The 15,671-nt window shown below is 39.8% G+C and overlaps 1 long non-coding RNA gene across 1 annotated transcript; it reads left to right on the top strand.

Annotated features, from left to right (window-relative positions):
• Positions 1–4,680: 4,680 nt before the first annotated feature.
• Positions 4,681–5,334, top strand: LOC107722027 (uncharacterized). The gene is made up of 3 exons (XR_001637762.1): positions 4,681–4,954; positions 5,205–5,236; positions 5,297–5,334. It is a non-coding gene; the product is annotated as an uncharacterized LOC107722027 (long non-coding RNA).
• The last annotated feature ends 10,337 nt before the right edge of the window (positions 5,335–15,671 follow it).

Raw genomic sequence — 15,671 nt, 5'->3', positions numbered from 1 at the left:
ATGCAATAACCAATCAGAGGCATTCAGATTACTCATCGCTGGAATGCTGGAGTTTTGTTCAGTGCGTGTGCTCGCCGACTGAATTCTGATCTCTCATGAATTCTTGAACATGAAAATGTAAATTTGGAATCATCATTTTATCATGCTTTTCACTTTAGAATACTGATCCAAATAATTAGTAGTTCCTTTAGAATGATTTGGTAATTACTAGTGGGTTACCATGATCTTCACTTCAGAATTAATTATACATTGTGCATAATTCACATTAATTATGAACCTGTATAGTAGCTCTTAGTAGTTCTCCAGGATATATGAAAAAAAAAATAGTAGTTACTGATTAGCTAATAGTGAACAGCCACTTTCAACTGAGCACTAGCCTATTACTTACTAAATCATTAATCAGAGTTTCTTGTTAGTTAATAGTAGTTACTAGAATGTTATTAGTGCATTAGTTATTTGTTCCTGTGTAGTTATTCATTAACGACAGGACAGTATTCTTAAGTATTACCGAAATTTTAAGTCACATGGCTTGTTGAAGAGAAGCATGCTATTACTTGATGGGACCTTTCAACCAGCAGACTTTAAAATAAACTAAAATACCCCATAGACCAGCAGTGAAAGAGGAACCTGAGGCAGATACTATATGGGATTTGGAAACCTCCTTATGAAAGGTGTATTTATTTGTTTATTTTATTTTTAAGTAATTCTGTGTTTTCAATTGCTATCTAGCTCAACTCTGCCCAAATCCAGGAAACTTCTGAAAACTTGGACTGTAAGTGCCAAAGCAACAGCATCTCAGGATATCTACCATACTTCACATCTGAAAGGAGCTTCTCAAGCGGTATGGAATGCTAGAATATTTTGCTTTGGAAAATGTTACTGCATCTATTCAGTTGTAGACCAGCATGTCAGGTTGTGTTGCAGATCTTCCAAAGGACTGCGGTGAGGTCTTCAGCCGAGGACAGAAATCCAGTGGCCTGTATGCCGTTAAACCTCAAGAGTCACAAACGTTTCTTGTGAATTCACTGAGAGTAAGGATAAGGCATTTTCTTTCTCACATCTCTGATTTCTGAAAAGAGCCAGAGGTGATTTCCTTCCAAAGAAAACTGATTCTCATTCAACTTTAAGATGGCAGCCTCTGTCTGGCATTGTCTTCTGTCATCCACAGAGGGAGTGTTAACTGTCATCCAGCGCAGACATGATGGCTCTGTGGACTTCGACCTGTCCTGGGAGAAGTATGAGGATGGATTTGGGGACTTCAGTAGTGAGTTAAATCAAGAATGTTCTGCCTGTGATTATTGAGTGGAGCACAATGGAGTGCTCTGTGATTAGTGTTGAGAAGTCTGAAACTTAACACCCTACTTTTAGTATCACTTTTTACTACATAATTTCACAGTATGTCCAATTTGACCAGCATTCTATGTCAATGTCAATGTCACTTTATTTATAAAGCACTTTATTTAAAACAACAGCTGGACTTGTAAGTAAGTTTTGATTTAAAATTACCTACAGCTCTGGCAGTCCTAATACTAGCTGGCAGGCTATTCCCCAATTTTGGCGCGGCTACTGCAAATGCCCGGTCACCTCTGAGTTTTAGTTTTGTTCTTGGAACCACTCATATTCCCTGATTTGATGATCTCAAGGACTTCCCTGGGTCATATTCGACAAAAGATCAGTAAGGTAAGAAGGTGCCAAGCCGTTTAGAGCTTTATAAACCATTAAAAGAACATTAAAATCAATTCTGTAGCGGACCGGCAACCAGTGTAATGACATTAACGTCAGTGTAATGTGTTCATATTTTTAACCCCAGTCAGGAGCCTGGATGCTGCATTCTGAACCACTTGAAGTCTAGAAAGTGAGCCTTGCCTTATCCCTATATAAAGTGTGTTACAATAGTCGAGCCTTGAAGTAATGAGGGCGTGAATAGCCCTCTCAAAATTCTTAAAAGACAGAAAAGACTTCACCTTTGCCAGTGCTCTTATATGGAAGAAACTAGATTTGAGCACAGAGCTGACCTGAATGTCGAACTTCAAAGCACTATCCAAATTGACTCCCAGGTTTTTTACACAGGGTTTTACATATGGAGAGAGAGGGCCAAGCTTAAAATTATTATTTTTTTTATTCAGTGTGCCCAAATGTGATAATCTCTGTCTTATTTTCATTTAAATTTAGAAAATGTACAGCCATCCAGGCCTTTAAATCTTTAAGGCAGGAGAGTCTAAACAGTGTTTATCTTGTTTTAAGGGAAGATAAATTTGAGTGTCGTCTGTGTAGCAGTGAAAGGAAATGTCATATTTCTTAAAAATGGAACCTAATGGCAGCATATAGATGGAGAATAACATTGGAGCCAAGATGGAACCCTGGGGGATTCCACTCGTAAGTGGGGCTGTACTAGATACAAAGTCCCCAATATTTACTGAGAAAGTTCTATTTTCAAGAAAGGACTGAAACCAATTTAGAGCTTTCCCTTTGATGCCTGCACATTTCTCTAAACGGGACAACAGGGCAGTATGGTCGACTGTGTCAAAGGCAGCACTTAAACCCAAGAGCACAAGCACAACAGAGCTACCAGTACCCACAGTTCTCAGTACATCATTTATCACTTTAACAAGTGCTGTTTCTGTAGAATGATATTTTCTAAATCCAGATTGAAAGACTTAAAAATTCTTGTTTTCTTCCAGGAAGTTGTACAGTTGCTGAAAGACTGCCTTCTCTAATATTTTAGAGATAAATGACAGTTTAGAAACCGGTCTAAAATTTGATAAAATTGTAGGGTCTAAATTTGGCCGTTTGAGGAGTGGTTGGACAGAGGCCTGTTTCAAATAATCAGGTACAATTGCTGTTTCTAGACATTTATTTGTAAATGCTAGAAGATTGGGCCCTATCGAATTTAAAAGGTGTTTGACAAGGCGAGGAGGAATTACATCAAGCGAGGAACCAGTGGGTTTCAGCTTATTTACAATTTCCTGCAACGACGAGAGCATACCTGTCAACCCTCCCGTTTTTTACCATTCTATCCCGCTTTCATCCCGTTTAAATATTTTCCCGTATTTCTCCAGTATTTTTAAATCTTTCTATAGAAAATAAAAAAATCCCACTGGGCGTAGCCTATTTTATATGTTTGCTACATTCGCTTCCTGTAAAACTCCCGTAATTTGTATGGGCCAACCTCAATATATGAATAATCACGACAACAAATTCCAGGGTTGTCCAGTTGCCAAATCTTGTATGAAACGCATCTTTCTCACACGATCCACGCATACAAGTTTTAACCCATTTGTCCCCTCAACTTGGCAACCTACAGCCCAGTGATGCTATTGATATGTGCGCAGGTAGTAGGCTACCGCGGGAAGGAAACAATGATCACTGGTAGAAATGGGAGGAGAAGACTCAGTTGGTGCTCCAGTGAAAAAAACTAAATATGTGTAAGGAATTTTAACTCAGTTGTAAGGGAATTAATTATTATTATTGATTCAGGTGTTGATAGGACTCGGATTTGAAGAGTCTAATTCAACCTGATTCGAGTTTGTGTCCGCTTATAGATTCAGGGGTTTCACTATCTTGAAGACCCGAATCCTACATAATGTATATGTATATTTACATCACATGTATAATGAAATATAGCTTACACTTCCAAAGGCTATTTAACTGACTAAATATGAGCGCTGCAAGTTTTGATATTTAAAACTTTCAAGGGAGCCACTTCATATAAAATATTGGTGCAAGCAGTGTTAAACGCAGCATTCAGCTCATCCAACCCCAATCAAACACACCTAAACAAGCTAATCAAGGCATTCCAGATTACTAGAAAACTACAGGCAGGTGAGTTTGATCAGGGTTGGAATTGACCTGATTTCCTTGCCAGATTACTAGAAAACTACAGGCAGGTGAGTTTGATCAGAGTTGGAATTTGACCTGATTTACTTGGATCTTTAAAACCCCATTTTACAGAGGTTGATATTGCAGCAACACGTATTTGTTTTAGTTTTGTTCATATTGTTGTCCGCTTCTCCTGACGCACCAATTCAGAGCATTTTCCAGCAGAGATCGTTGTGAGATCGCAAGTTGGGAGGATGACACCGCGAGTGTATTTCTCGTTGATTGCCGTTTTATCGTGTGTGTTCTGATACTTGAGCATAACTCACGCTATTCAAAGACGAACCACAGGTGAGAAGATCTGTTGACTTCATTACACAACCTGAAGAAATGCAGAAATAAGTTATTCTCAGTCTTTGAAAGTAATTAACACCGTTTAGGAATGAGTAGTAGGTTTTAAAACGCTTTTTATTTGACGCAGACAAATATGTAAAAGTTGTATTTGGATTTGAGATCCATTGCGAAACCCCTGATTTACAAATGCTGAAACCGCACCCCCTGGCCTCCCCTAATGATCCCAGTTAATAATGGATGCTGAGGGTCCCAACACAGAGACAGACAGACACACACACAGACAAACACATTGAATTTAATTGACTTTGCCTTTTGTTCTTCTCGTCTAAGGTAGGTTTGAATGCATCCCTTAGGATAGTTAAGCACAGGATGGCTTTACAAAATAAAGAGGCATAATACTTAAATAATTCAGTCTGTAGGTAAAACTGGCTATTCATGCTTTTGAGTTTTTCGTATTGTATATTGAAGTGGCATACTGTCTATATGCACAAACTAAAGCCGACTATCTGTGTCCACGCAGTGAAGCCGGGTCAATGTCCCATACCGGAGATGATTCCACTGTGTGCTAAAAGCTGTTTCCATGATGGCCAGTGTCCTGCCACACAGAAATGTTGCCCAACCACCGCTGGCTTCGCATGCAGTGAACCACATTGTCAGGGAAGAGGTCAGGCAAGTTGTCAAGAAAGCAGCCAGGGCAGCGGCCAGGGCAGCGGTAATGGCCAGGGTAGCGGCCAGGGCCAGGGTAGCGGTCAGGAAAGCAGCCAGGGTAGCGGCCAGGGAAGAGGTTATGGTCAGGGAAGCGGCCAGGGTAGCGGTCAGGGAAGCGGTTATGGCCAGGGAAGCGGCCTGGGCCAGGGTAGTGGTCAGGGAAGCGGCCAGGGCGAGGGAAGTGGCCAGGGAAGTGGTTATGGCCAGGGAAGCGGTCAGGGAAGTGGTCATGGTCAGAGTAGCGGCCAGGGAAGCGGTCAGGGAAGTGGTCATGGTCAGAGTAGCGGCCAGGGTCAGGGAAGCGGCCAGGGTAGCGGCCAGGGAAGCGGTTATGGCCAGGGAAGCGGCCAGGGCCAGGGTGGTTAGGTTAGGGTTAGGGTTAGGGTTAGGGTTGGGTTAGGGTTAGGGTAGCGGTCAGGGTAGCGGCCAGGGAAGCGGCCAGGGAAGCGGTTATGGTGAGGGTAGCGGTCAGGGAAGCGGTTATGGTCAGGGAAGCGGGTATGGTGAGGGTAGCGGTCAGGGAAGTGGCCAGGGTAGCGGTTATGGCCAGGGTAGTGGTCAGGTAAGCGGCCATGGTCACGGAAGTGGTCAAGGGAATGGTGAGGGATGTGGTCATTGACATGGTCATGGGAATTTTGCGTAACATTTACTGGAGATCTTTTCAATTCGGTGCCTTATTCATATGGAATGTTTTCCTTGTTTGCTCAACAGTTTAGAAAGAGATTTTCTGTCTCTCTCCTCCTCCACCTCCTACTCCTCCTCAAATAAAAAGAATTGCTTAGAGTTGGGGTGTTTTTTTTTTTTGTTTTTTTTTGTTTTTTGTAAGCCTATATATGCAAAGGTCCGGATCTCAAAGGCCCCTGAAGGGGTTGAGGGGAGAGATGTAGTGTCGTTTATGGAGGAATGGCTCCCTAAAATCATCGGTGTGGATCAGGAGCGCCCGTTTGAAATTGAGCGGGCCCACCGTACACTTCAGCGTCGGCCAGCAGAGCACGAAAGACCGAGAGCCATCGTGATTAAACTGCTTCGCTTCAAAGATACAGTCTCAATAATGAATGCGGCGCGGGAGAAAAAGGATCTCCTATATGACAATTCCAAAATTGTGATCTTTCGGGACATGTCAACGACCCTCTATAAGAAGAAACGGGACCACAATATCTCCTACAGTATGCAGTATCCGGCCACTTTGAGGGTGAATCTCCCTGAAGGCCCGCGATTTCAGCTCTAAAGACGCGGCTGAGGCTTATTTGAAAGCTCATCACCCGACACTGCTGTCGGCAGGTTCGGAGTGAGACTGCAGGTACATTATGAGTAGTCACTGGATTTGTGGACAATTGGACTTTAAATAGGTGTCAGAAAGGACTGTACTGAAACTGTTCAATGTTGCCTTAGCGTTCTGTCTATTATAGGCTACTGTTCGAGATCCTTTTGATGAGTCATTGTTTGTATCTATTTAAAGTTGATCTGTGTCTTAGCTTCAACTTGTTCTACCCAGTAGATGGTAACGTATAGCTTGCGTTAATAATTCCGCTATAAAATGTGGGAAGCTTTAGCTTGAAGTTGTGCACTACTTGTGTATGCAACGTTACGCGAGTCTGTTCGGTATGTTCACAGGGAAAGTGTTATGTGGGGTGGGGGGGCACTGTTTCTTTTTCTTTAAATGATACCTGATAGAGATAAATATTAATATCTGTCCTGGAATATTAATGGTATTAATAACAACCTAAAGAGAAAGAAAGTATTATTGTTTTTAAAGAAAAACAAGATAGACATTGCTTTCAAGAGACCCATATGACTGAGGTTGACCATTGTAAGTTGTCACGGCAGTGGCCAGGACAAGTGTTTTTTGCCTCATATAGCTCACACTCAAGAAGGGTTGCTATTTTAATAAATCGTAGAGTACCTTCTGTATTGGAATATACGGTCAAAGACAGTTATGGAAGATATATCATTTTAAAAGGACATACTGCTTCTGAGATGGTCAAAATAGCAAATGTTTATGGCCCCAATCAAGATGACCCTGAATTTTTTCATAATTTACACTTTAAAATTCCCCTACCCTGTACAATTATTGGAGGTGACTTTAACTTGGTCCTAGATCCAGCAGATAGATCGCTCTTTAAATGCTCCACCTTAACCCCATCAGCAAGGGCTGTGAAGCACATAATGGCTGAATTGGAACTGATTGATATCTGGAGGGCTTTGCATAAGACCCAACACGACTTTTCTTTTTTTTCTCGACCCCGTAAAAGTTTCTCAAGAATAGACTTTTTTTCTTCTACATAAAAGACAGGAGCACTTGGTGGACTCGTGTGAATACCTTCCACGAAATTTATCTGATCATTCACCATTAGTTCTGGAAATCCCTCCCTATCTCTATAATTGGCAGAGTAAACTCTATTAAAATGACTGTTCTGCCAAAATTTTTATATCTGGAACAGACACTCCCTCCTGTATTGCCAAAGTTTTTCTTTAAGGATCTTCATGGAATTATTTCTAGATTCTTATGGAAAGGGAAAGTGCCGCGAGTCAAGTTAAGTCAAGTCAAGTCAAGTCACCTTTATTTATATAGAGCTTTTAACAATACAGATTGTGTCAAAGCAACTGAACAGCATTAATTAGGAAAATAGTGTGTCAATAATGCAAAAATGACAATAGTAAACACTAATTTTCCAGTTAAAGACAGGTCATGATTGAATTCAGTGATGTCTTCATTCAGCTCAGTTCATAGTATCATAGTATCTGTGCAATCAAGGCGACGATATCGCTGGAAATGAAGTGTCCCCAACTAAGCAAGCCAGAGGCGACAGTGGCAAGGAACCAAAACTCCATCGGTGACAGAATGGAGAAAAAACCTTGGGAGAAACCAGGCTCAGTCGGGGGGCCAGTTCTCCTCTGGCCAGACCAAACCAGCAGTTCAATTTCAGTCACATTGTGCAGAGGACTCATCTGGTTCCTGTGGTCTTGTCCCGGTGGTCGTCTGAGACAAGGTCTTTACTGGGGATCTGTATCTGGCGCTCATCTAGTTGTCCTGGTCTCTGCTGTCTTTCAGGGCTGTAGAGGTCGTCTCTAGGTGCTGATCCACCATCTGGTCTGAATATGTACTGGATCCGGGTGACTGCAGTGACCATCTTATCTGAATACAGACTAGATCTGGTGGCAATGGTGACCTCGGAATAAGAGAGAAACAGACTAATATTAGCGTAGATGCCATTCTTCTAACGATGTAGCAAGTACATCGGGTGTTATGGGAAGTGTTCCCGGTTCCGGTTGACCTAATTAATGCAGCCTAAAAATCCTTTAACAGATTTGAATATTAGAAGCGTATTAGTGTGTTATGTGTAAGCCAGGTTAAAGAGATGGGTCTTTAATCTAGATTTAAACTGCAAGAGTGTGTCTGACTCCCGAACAATGTTAGGTAGGTTATTCCAGAGTTTGGGTGTTAAGTGTGCTATTTATGCACATTCCGGAATGGTGGACTTAAGCTACCCATTTTTTATTTATATTATTGCGCAGCTCAGTTACGTACAGTCTGGATTTGGCAATCAAACTGTGTCTCCACTCTTGGTTGGCGACAAATACAAGAGGCACAAATACAGGGTATAGCTCGCTCTGCAACACCTTTTGTCCCTATAAACTGTTTGAAGAAACTGACTTATATCCCTCTGATTGTTGGTACTTGCAAAATTTGTGTAGATTTGTGCAAAAAGTTGAATTGCAGGCAGACTCTGTTTAGATCCACTGCATTCTATTATAATCTCTTTCTACCTCCTGTTCTTAAAGATGGTATTTCTAAACAGTGGTATGATCATGGCATTCAAACTTTTGACAAGCTTTATGAGGGGGACACACTTAATGTCTTTCGAACAATTACAACAGAAATACTTTCTCCCTTCTAAATTTTTCTTTAAGTACCTACGGGTTAGACATTATATTCAGACACAGCAAGGTGGTCGTTTATTGAACCTTTCTCTTTCCCCTCTCGAGGCCATCCTGTTTGATAAAAGAGATCCTAAGGGTTTTATCTCATTTATCTATGGCAAGTTACTCCAGGCGATGACTGGTGTTGTTTGTAATACTATATCTAAATGGGAACAAGACCTGGACTATTTATTTACTGATGATGAGTGGGAAACGATATGCGAGAAAGCTCAGACTTTGTCTTTTAATAGCCGTCATAAACTAATTCAATTTAATGTAATACATAGAGTTTATTATACCCCAGTCAGACTAAATACCTTTAAAAGTACTTACTCAGAGCTTTGTCCTAGAAGTAAAGTGGACAGAGGGACTCTCTTACATATGCTGTGGTCTTGCCCTGATCTAGAGGACTACTGGAAAGGGATCTTGGAGATCATCGCTATAGTTGTTGGTACTAATGTACCCAGGGAGCCCAGACTTATCTTGCTGGGGGACACTTCACTACTTAAAGAACAAAAGGGGGTTAATCTGAGGTTTGTAAAAATAGCTCTTCTAGCAGCCATAAAATGTATAATGTTGAAATGGAAGGATTCGAAACCTCCGTCGACTTCTATGTGGACTAAGGAAGTATCATCTTATGTGCCTCTTGAAAAAATAACATTTTGCTTGAAGAAACGTCAAGATCTGTTTGTAAAACACTGGGGCAGCTTCCTCTCTTATTTGGGTATATCAACAGGACAAAATATATAGACCTCATCTAATTATCTATCTTTTACTTTTTTTTAATCAATATTTGTTTCATTTATTTACTTGTGGCACTATGCGATGGAGATTTAGGGGTGTAGGGGTATGTCATAGGGTTATATGGGGAAGATCGGTTCAGGCTAATTTGTATTTTGTACTGTATATTTTATTGTAAAAACTTAATAAACAGAGTGTTAAAAAAAAAAAAAATGAGTTCGGCAAAAGGCGGATTCGAACTTGGGTAGATCACGTCAAAAAAAAAAACTGCTAAAATTATGCCCTTTATTACCTACTCCACTGGAGTCGTCGTATGAAAGGTGTCTTTTGTAATCTTGTGTAACCCAACCACACGTTGGTGGGCGGAGTTAGTGTAAATAGTCTCTGCTATCTTCTCCTCCCATTTCTACCAGTAATGCTTGATGCAGCTTCCAGCGTCTGCTACTGGGTTGTAGGTTACCAGGTTGAGGTCACAAATGGGTTGAAATTTGTATGATGTGTCTGTAGAGGTGGAACCTCTGGATTGTTCTGATAGACCTTTGAAAACTGGCGACTCCGGTAAGAGAGTAAAGGGCTCAGAGAGTCACATCCAAGAAAGCTTTAATGAGTTGGGTTTATACAGGCCACTTTGGTGAGCATAAATGTATACAGGCAAAAGTATTGGGGTATTTGGGGTGTGTATATGTGTGTGGTCTGAAATAGAGGAAAATTGTGTAAATGAGATATAAAATATTACAGCCTTTCTATTAACTTAGTACAGATGTTAAACATTTACATTCTGAACATAAACAGATAAATAATCATCAATGGTCTGAAATTCTCTTACAAATTCATAATTATGATAGTGTAGCATCTCAAACTATCTTAAAATGGCTAACAGATCAAGATTTATATTAAATAACAATGCACTATTGCACGTGAAACTAGCAAGTTAGCTTCCTAACGTAGATAAACAAATAACATAATACTGTGCAAATATGCGCTTACAAGATTAACAACATCATCACAATAACATCAACATTATTGACATGCATGTTTCTGCTAGAGAATGCAAAATAAACTTACTTTTCTGCATGAATGCACACAACTTTAAAGTTCGGATGCTCACTCTGACCCAGCGCGTGTGGTGTATAAAACGCAGTGTCTTAAAGGGAAGGTGTATAGGTATCAGTAAGATGAAAGATATGCGCCCTCTAGTGGTAAAATATTAAAGTGAAACTAAAGGAAAAGACTTTCCTACAGTGTCAACTGTGAGTAAGATGCGTTTCATACAAGATCTGGCAACTGGACAACCTTGGAATAATATATTGACGTGATTATTCATATAAGGAGGTTTGGTCAATTCAAATTTTGGGACGGTGGCGATAGAAGACTCTCGGTGTAACACCGAGTTGAAATGTTCAATAGCCCAGATAGGAAAACTGTGTGGCGCTGGAGGAGAATAATTCACGGGAGACGAGAAAATGGCATATCTAAACATAAAATATCTAAAACAAATAAATTGTTATTCATCTACTGCACAAAAGCTACATGAACTATTATAAAATATAAACGATTAACAGGTGCAAGTGTATGCAGAGTTTCTATTTAGGCTATAACACATGTTTGCAGCATTGAGCAATGCAGTGCTGAAATTTGCGTGTTCACGAATCCTCTTATTATAACACACGAATTGTAGACATTATGAAAGATTCATTATGCATATATTTATTGTGTTATAACAGAGATTTGTGAGATTGCGATGAACTGAGATGTCTTTTAGAGATTATAAATGCAGCGCTCTTTGCTGGCATTCTGCCATGCCAAACCACGCACGCAGCAGCCGCTTGCTTTAGTTAAAGTCCACGTGAACCGGAAGTTGCTGCCGACTTTATTTCAGTGTAGTGACGTATTTCCAGCTGAAACGGAATATTGAATAGAGGGCATGGTTTTATGTTTGCGCTCCTCCTCTCTGTCTCTCACTCATAGCAATCTAACGGTTGGAGGGGTGTGTTTAAAAGGATATTCTGCCCAAGCCGTCAAACTGACATCATCAGAGAAGGACTGCCATTCCAGAGCGGAAGTAAATGTTCAGATTTTGATTAAAGATTACGAAGACAACTTTTTTTTTCAGCGGATTAACTTGCACAGATTAATTGTTCACATCATTACTAGCAATGTGCGCTAGTAAAGTAAATAAATTCGATTTTGATTTCATGCGGACTTTAAAAATAAGTGTTCTGTGAACGTTGAAGCTTTAATAACAAATATTTATCGGGAGTGTGTATGCTGGGATATCATAAATTTCATGGATAAAAAAAGTAACCTAACTAGTAATGTAACTACCCAGCAAGCAATAGCCGTCATTTCAACGTCTCGGTTAAGTATAGACCCGATATAGTCCGGCTATGTGTAACCCACTTCTAGCCCAAATAACCTTGAATTTGGTTTCATGTCGTTTTTAGGCAAAATAACTTGTGAGATGTATGATATTTCATCATGTAAGCAAAGTCAACAGCGTTTACAAGGTGTTTGGTTTCATTTCTTTGACATGTTCAATACATAGCCTGTGCATAGCCATGATTTAGCTCGTAGTCAGAGCGGCTATCTGTAGCCCACTTATAATCAAACCTGATTCACTGTAGTTTTTGGCCAGGCAGCGCATGAGATGGTTGATATCCCATCATGTTTGCGGTGTCAATAATATCTACAAATATATAAGTGTCATTTCAAGACATGGTCTGTATGTAGCCACGATTTAGCTCTAAATTGGACGGGCTACGTGTAGTCTGCTTTTAGCCCACCCGGCGAAATCGAGTCCACTGGAGTCGTCGTATGAAAGGTGTCTTTTGTAATCTTGTGTAACCCAACCACACGTTGGTGGGCGGAGTTAGTGTAAATAGTCTCTGCTATCTTCTCCTCCCATTTCTACCAGTAATGCTTGATGCAGCTTCCAGCGTCTGCTACTGGGTTGTAGGTTACCAGGTTGAGGTCACAAATAGGTTGAAATTTGTGTGATGTGTCGATTGTGTGAGTAAGATGCGTTTCATACAAGATCTGGCAACTGGACAACCTTGGAATAATATATTGAAGTGATTATTCATATAAGGAGGTTTGGTCAATTCAAATTATAGGAGGGTGGCGATAGAAGACTCTCTGTGTAACACCGAGTTGAAATGTTCAATAGCCCAGATAGGAAAACTGTGTGGCGCTGGAGGAGAATAATTCACGTAAAAACGCTTATTTTTCCCCGGGTTTAAAAAAAACATGCCTCAAGCGCCAACACACTCGTCCACATACATGGGGATCGAGTGAGGAAAAATGTACACAAGTAAGCATCCAACTCAGGTCACACACTGAAAAGGAGGGAAATAAAATAAAGTCAGACAAAAGTCGGTAGAGCAGATTATCTATTCACCGTTTCATAACGTACACACGCTATATGCACATGCGCAGTTATCCCTCTGCCACAAAACTACCGTAAATACTCTAGTGGCCGTTACACCGGGAGGAACGGGAGTGTTGACAGATGGAGAACACCAGCCCATCGTCGTCTCAGATTTCGGAGACACACCGGCACGAGAATCAGTAATTTCCGGGTTAGAAAGGATAACAGAGAACGGTTTAATACACTTGAATTAACATGTTACTTTCAAATGTTATATTTTTACTTCTAAAATGCTTGATAAACGAGTTTAAATGCATGTAATATTGAAAATTATGCTGTATTCAATGTGTCTAATATTTTTGTACATGGGCTTTTTCGCTTATTAATACATTTTCACCTTTGCTTATTACTGTTGCCTCTAGTAGTTCTCTCTCTCTCTCTCTCTCTCTCTCTGTGTGTGTGTGTGTGTTTAAATTACAATATATTTTTGGTTCATTTTATGCCAGCAATAGTCCTTTTCAAACAACCCAGCGTGTTGGGCCAAACATTTAAGGCAAACCAGCTGGGTTTGCCCATATTTGACCCAACGCTGGGTTAGCAAAATAACCCAAATTGGGTTGTTTGTTTTTAAGCATGTTTAGAGCGCAGTTAGCGTATTAATACATTTTCTCCTTTGCTTATTTCTGTTTCCTCTAGTAGTTCTCTCTCTCTCTCTCTCTCTCTCTCTCTGTGTGTGTGTGTGTGTTTAAATTACAATATATTTTTGGTTCATTTTATGCCAGCAATAGTCCTTTTCAAACAACCCAGCGTGTTGGGCCAAACATTTAAGGCAAACCAGCTGGGTTTGCCCATATTTGACCCAACGCTGGGTTAGCAAAATAACCCAAATTGGGTTGTTTGTTTTTAAGCATGTTTAGAGCGCAGTTATGCCAAAAGAGTATGCTGTCGTATTTAACGCCATACCCCAGCAAGTAATACAAGTTGTAAGAGCTTATGGAAGTGATTCTTCTGAGGCAATATATGTTAAAGACAGCATGTTCCTAGGACACAATGAACACAGTTGTACTAACACAGGGGGGGGGGGTATGGAAAATGTAATTAATAGGAAAGCAAATATTACATTCAAGTTAAATAATTTTGATATTTATGTATTATTCCAATTAACTTAATAATAATTACTTTACTTTTCTTGTACATCTTTTTATTATTTTAGGAAAATTTCACATACATAAGAAGAAGGTCAGGGTCCAAGCCAAATTTCATCCATTTTCTTCAGGAGACTTAAGGACTACTGCATGAGTTTGGAGAACACTGTTAATAAAAAAGCAAACAAGACTTGTAATATTTTCCACGAATATACAGTTGTTGATTACTGAATAATTGGTTTGCAAACTCTTGTACATTACTGTTGTATATTTTGTTCTGGTTAATTAAAAAAAAAAGAAGAAGAAGAAAAAGAACCGGCACGCACTGCTTCGGTCTGCGCAGCATGAAGTCGAACACAACATGATCGCAGTACCACCTGAACACTGCAGATTCATTTTGTAGTTGATAGTGTCGCCATAGAAACGCACAATCCTCTCGTAATTAGGCTACCTTAATTATTATGACATGGTGTGAACGCAGGGCCGGTTCTAGACATTATGGAGGCCCTAGGCAAAATTCATGTTGGAGTCCCCCCACCCCCAATAAAAAGCACTTGAAACAAATACGATCCTTAACCTTTTTGTTTATACAACATTTAATTTTAAATTTTGCATATTTTTACTTATACAGTACAAAAGTTTGGACACATTACTATTTTTAATGTTTTTGAATAAAGTCTCTAATGCTCGTCAAGACTGGATTTATTTGATCAAATATACAGAATAGAAAGTAGAAAGTGCTAAGTAGATAAGTGCTTTTATCATTATTTTACTAGCTTGGTATGGGCAGGATTTCCCCCTCCAATTTAATCAATATTGACTACAGATATTGTCTTATTATTCATATCAATAATATGATATTATGTATTGCATTGTTACCTTAACCCTTAGCGGTCAAAGATCGGCGACGGCCCCAGATTATTATTGTTTCACTTTAACAGCACGTTAAACATCACACTCTTACTTGATCTGGACAAACTGTGCATCAGTAGAAAGATTAAAGACTCTAGCTTCGATATTTGACCACTGTTTTGATAAAACATTGTTGCAGTGACAGTAATTTAGTAATTTATGTCAGGAGTGAAATAATAAATCTGTATGTGTCATTTTTAGAATAGAAATTCACCACGCAGTCATATTCAGTCACGTCTGCAGCTGTTTATTTGTGTTCACATAGATTCACTGAACAGGGTTAATAAGGGCTTATAGTCCAAAGATGCATATGCATGGAGATATATAGATATTTTTACTCATGTTTACTTCATATTTCTTCAGACAGAATCATCATTTCTATTCATTTTCCACTGATTTACGCGATCTGATGATAATTAGCCGCTCCCTGGGCTGTCTCTGTGTGTTTACTCTTCCATGCTCCTGCTGTGACTCTGTGAAATCTGATTCTCCTTCACCTTGTCAATCTTTTGCATCTCATAACAAGCCATGTCTCATCCTGTCACGAGCTTCCTTCACTCTTCCACGTTGATATCTGACCACAGCAAACACAGAGAGACCTCTGTACCCACGAAATATCCACATAATAAACACACGATTATGATAGTATATGTGTGTATACTATATATGTGATTTTCTTCAGATTTGGGGTATTTTCATAACAATAA

Source organism: Sinocyclocheilus rhinocerous, unplaced genomic scaffold, assembly GCF_001515625.1.
Source record: "Sinocyclocheilus rhinocerous isolate Xijiao unplaced genomic scaffold, SAMN03320098_v1.1 scaffold161, whole genome shotgun sequence".
NCBI classification, from domain to species: domain Eukaryota; kingdom Metazoa; phylum Chordata; class Actinopteri; order Cypriniformes; family Cyprinidae; genus Sinocyclocheilus; species Sinocyclocheilus rhinocerous.
This window is presented reverse-complemented; position numbering and strand designations above follow the sequence as displayed.